The following is a 5,576-nucleotide window of genomic DNA, read 5'->3' as shown; positions in this document are numbered from 1 at the left end:
AACCGATGCTGGCACTAAGATGGCAGTCAACGAGCTATCAGCATGTTCAATGTGCAACCAGAGGGAAATAAAACTCTACCCACCTTTACTCAACACAAAGAGATGTGTACAAAGCTCTCCCTCGCCCTCCATTTGGCAAATCTGACCATAATTCTATCCTCCTGATTCCTGCTTACAAGCAAAAACTACAGCAGGAAGCACCAGTGACTCGCTCAATAAGGAAGTGGTCAGAGGACGCAGATGCTCAGCTACAGAACTGTTTTGCTAGCACAGACTGGAATATGTTCCGGGATTCATCCAATGGCATTGAGGAGTACACCACATCAGTCACCGGCTTCATCAATAAGTGCATCGATGACGTTGTCCCCACAGTGACCGTACATGCATACCCCAACCAGAAGCCATGGATTACAGGTAACATCCACACGAACGCTAAAGGCTAGAGCTGCTGCTTTCAAGGAGCGGGACTCCAATCCGGATGCTTATAAGAAATCCCGTTATGCTCTCCGATGAACCATCAAACAGGCAAAGTGTTAATACAGGACTAAGATTGAATCGTACTACACCAGCTCCGATCCTCGTCGGATATGGCAGGGCTTGCAAACTATTACAGCCTACAAAGGGAAGCACATCCGCGAGCTGCCCAGTGACACGAGCCTACCAGATGAGGTAAATAACGTTTATGCTCGCTTCGAGGCAAGCAACACTGAAGCATGCATGAGAGCATCAGCTGTTCCGGAAGACTGTGTGATCACGCTCGCCGTAGCCGATGTGAGTAAGACCTTTAAACAGGTCAACATTCACAAGGCCGCAGGGCCAGACGGATTACCAAGGTGTGTACTCCGAGCATGCGCTGACCAACTGGCAGGTGTCTTCACTGACATTTTCAACCTGTCCCTGATCGAGTTTGTAACACCAACATGCTTCAAGCAGACCACCTGTGCCCAAAAACTCCAAGGTAACCTGCCTAAATGACTACCGACCCGTAGCACTGACGTCTTTAGCCATGAAGTGCTTTGAAAAGCTGGTCATGGCTCACATCAACACCATTATCCCAGAAATCCTAAACCCACCCCAATTTGCGTACTGCGCCAAAAGATTCACAGATGATGCATTCTCTATTGCACTCCACACTGCCCTTTCCCACCTGAACAAAAGGAACACACTAAGTGAGAATGCTATTCATTGACTACAGCCCAGCGTTCAACACCATAGTGCCCTCGAAGCTCATCACTAAAATAAGGACCCTGGGACAAAACACCTCCCTCTGCAACTGGATCTTGGACTTCCTGACGGACCGCCCCCAGGTGGTAAGGGTAGGTAAAAACACATCCACCATCCTCAATACAGGGACCCCTCAGGGGTGCATGCTCAGTTCCCTCATGTACTCCTTGTTTACCCATGACTGCATGGCCAAGCATAACTCCAACACCATCATTAAGTTTTCCAACGACACAACAGTGGTAGGCCTGATCACTGACAACGATGAGACAGCCTATAGGGAGGAGGTCAGAGACCTGGCAGTGTGGTGCCAGGATAACAACTTCTCCCTCAACGTGATCAAGACAAAGTAAATGATTGTGGACTACAGAAAAAGGAGGACCAAGCACGCCCCTATTCTCATCGACGGTGCTGTAGTGGAGCAGGTTGAGCGCTTCAAGTGCCTTGGTGTCCACATCACCAACAAACTATCATGGTCCAAACACACCAAGACAGTCATGAAGAGGGCATGACAACGCCTATTCCCCCTCAGGAGACTGAAAAAATTTGGCATGGGTCCTCAGATCCTCAAAAAGTTCTACAGCTGCACTATCGAGAGCATCCTGACTGGTTGCATTTCCGCCTGGTATGGCAACTGCACGGCCTCCGACCACAAGGCACTACAGAGGGTAGTGCGTACAGCCCAGTACATCACTGGGGCCAAGCTTCCTTCCATCCAAGACCTCTCTATACCAGGTGGTGTCAGAGGAAGGCCCAAAGAAATGCCAAGGACTCCAGCCACCCTAATCATAGACTGTTCTCTCTGCTCCCACACAGAAAGCGGTACCAGAGCGCCAAGTCTAGGTCAGCTTCTACCCCCAATCCATAAGACTCTTGAACAGTAAATCAAATGGCTACCCGGACTATTTGCATTGTCCCCACCCCACCCCTCATTTTTACGCTGCTGCTACTCTCTGTTTATTATCCATGCATAGTCACTTTACCTCTACCTACTGGACATGTACATATTACCTCAATTACCTCGACTAACTGGTGCCCCCGCACAGTGACTCTGTACCAGTACCCCCTGTATATAGCCTCGCTACTGTTCTTTTATTGTTGCTCCTTAATTATTTGTTATATTTCACTTTTTAGTTGATTCTTTTTATTTTTAACTGCATTGTTGGTTAAGGTCTTGTAAGTAAGCATTTCACTGTAAGATCTACACTTGTTGTATTCAGCGCAAATGATGAATAAAATTTGATTCGGTTTGAAACTCTCTCATGAGGAACGCCACAGGAAAGGAAGACCCAGAGTTACATCTGCTGCAGAGGATAAGTTCATCAGAGTTAACTGTACCTCAGATTGCAGCTTCACAGAGTTCAAGTAATATCAACTGTTCAGAGCAGACTGTGTGAATCAGGCTTTCATGGTCAACTTGTTGCATAGAAACCACTACTAAATGACACCAATAATAAGAAGAGACTTGCTTGGGCCAAAAAACACAAGCAATGGACATTAAACCAGTGGAAATCTGTCCTTTTGAGATTTTTGGTTCCAACCGCTGTGCCTTTGTGAGAAGCAGAGTAGGTGAACGGATGATCTCTGCATGTGTGATTCCCCCCGTGAAGCATGGAGGAGGAAGTGGGATGTTGTGGGGGTGCTTTGCTGGTGACACAGTCAGTGATTTATTTGGAATTCTAGGCACACTTAACCAGCATGACTACCACAGCATTCTGCAGCGATACGCCATCCCATCTGGTTTGCGCTTAGTGGGACTATCATTTGTTTTTCAACAGGACAATGACACAAACTCACCTCCAGGGTGTGTAAGGGCTATTTGACCAAGAGAGATAGTGATGGAGTGCTGCATCAGATGACCTGGCCTCCACAATTACCCGACCTAAACCCAATTGAGATGGTTTAGGATGAGTTGGACCATAGAGTGAATGAAAAACAGCCAACAAGTGCTCAGCATATGTGGGAACTGCTTCAAGACTGTTGGAAAATCATCCCAAGTGAAGCTGGTTGAGAGAGTGTGTGCAAAGCTGTCATCAAGGCAAAGGGTGGCTACTTTGAAGAATCTAAAATCTTAAACATAGGCGCTATCAGTCACAAATTGTATATTGTTCACCCCCCCACACACACACACTGACTGAGTATCTCGCTCTCAGATTCCAAATGCTGATTCATGTTTGGACGTATAAATACTGTAAATCTACCAAAGAAAGGTCTGTTAATTGCTCACTTGAATATATGCAGTTTAAGGAACACGTTTCATGAAATATGCTGTCTAGCGCAGTCAAACAATATTCATATATTGGCAATATCAGAGCCTCACATGGACTCTTCTTTTGATGATGCTGAGATCTCTATACATGGATACAACTTGTTCAGGAGGGACAGAAAAAGATATGGGGGTGGAGTTGCAGTTGCAGTTTACATCCAGAATCATATTCCAGCAAAACAACGTACGGACTTAATGTTGAATGGATTAGAGGCTCTATGGGTACAGGTGTATTTACCACATTTGAAACCTATACTAGTTGGTTGCTGCTATAGGACACCTAGTGCTGATGTGAAATATCTTGATGGAATTTGCGAAATGTTTGGATAAGGTATCTAATGAAAATAGGGAAATATATTTTGGGGGAGATATGAATATAGATTTTTTTTAACACCAATGTCCAATGAGAAAGAAATGTATTTCTGTTGCCAATGTACGTATGTAACCTGACCCAAGTTATGACATTACCAACCAGAACGTTCACTAATAGGTCCGGTATCACATCATCAACTTGTATCGATCACATTTTTACTAACATGGCTGAACATTGTTCTAAAGCTGTATCAGAGGCACGAGGTTGTAGTGATCATAACTTGGTTGCACTCACTAGGAAAACTAAAATACCAAAGGCTGCCCCTAAGGTAATCTACCAAACGTCCTACAGAGAGTTCAATCGGGACTTATTTGTGGATGAGATTAAGAATGTGCAATGGTTAGAAGTATGAAATGTCACTAAATTTGTTTATGAAATTATTTGTGAGTATAGCTGATAAGCATGCGCCTTTAAGAAAATGCACTGTGAGGTCAAACAGTGCACCATAGATTAATGATGAGCTGAGAAATTTAATGATTCATCGTTATGATGACAAAAAAGCGGCAGAAAAATCTGGCACTCTGTTTGATAAGCAAAGTTATTGTAAATAAATAAATATTGTGACCAAACCAAACAAAGGAAAGAAGAAGGGATTCTATCACCACAAAATTTATGAAGTAAAGGGTGATGGGAAAAAACTATGGAGAACGTTAAACGCTATTATGGGTGGGAATTCGAGCATGTCTGCCTCTTTTGTTGAATCACAGAGTATATTTCTTACAAAACCACACGACATCGCAGTCTCCTCTGAACAGTTGATGTTGAGATGTGTCTGTTACTTGAACTCTGTGAATTGTTTATTTGGGCTGCAATTTCTGAGGCTGTAACTCGAATGAACTTATCATCTGCAGCAGAGGTAACTCTGGGTCTTCCTATCCTGTGGCGGTCCACATGAGAGCCAGTTTCATCATAGCGCTTGATGGTTTTTGTGACTGCACTTGAAGAAACTTTCAAGAAAAGTTATTGAAATGTTCCGTATTGACCTTCATGTCTTAAAGTAATGATGGACTGTCGTTTCTCTTTGCTTATTTGAGCTGTTCTTGGCATAATATGGACCTGGTGTTTTACCAAATAGGGCTATCTTCTGTATACTACCCTTACCCTGTCACAACACAAGTGATTGGCTCAAACACATTAAGAAGGAAAGAAATTCCACAAATGAACTTTTACCAAGGCACACCTGTTAATTGAAATGCATTCCAGGTGACTACCTCATGAAGTTGGTTGAGAGAATGCCAAGAGTGTGCAAAGCTGTCATCAGGCAAAGGGTGGCTATTTGAAGAATACCAAATATATTTACACTTTTTTGGTTACTACATGATTCCATGTGTGTTATTTCATAGTTTTCTACAATGTAGAAAATAGTACAAATAATGAAAAACCCTTGAATAAGTTTGGGTCCAAACTTTTGACTGGTACTGTATGTTTTCAAAACTGTTATGATTCCATGAATTCTGAATATTTCCAGGGATACACAACATCCTGAAATATATGTAGATAGATTTGTTAGAAATAATACTATATTTCCCTTGACATAGTGATGCTGAATGTAATTTTAAAAAACAGCAACATTTACCCCACTCTCCCCTAGACCATGACAATCAGATTGGCTACAATAACTATTCAGGGTCATAGGTGAACAAACATGTGATATTAAGTTCAAAGGGCAACTTTACAAACATCTGAACTTCAATCATTGTCCTTTGTTAGTTATTT

This window comes from Salvelinus fontinalis, chromosome 5, assembly GCF_029448725.1.
Source record: "Salvelinus fontinalis isolate EN_2023a chromosome 5, ASM2944872v1, whole genome shotgun sequence".
Lineage (NCBI taxonomy): Eukaryota > Metazoa > Chordata > Actinopteri > Salmoniformes > Salmonidae > Salvelinus > Salvelinus fontinalis.
Note: the sequence above shows the minus strand (reverse complement) of the source record.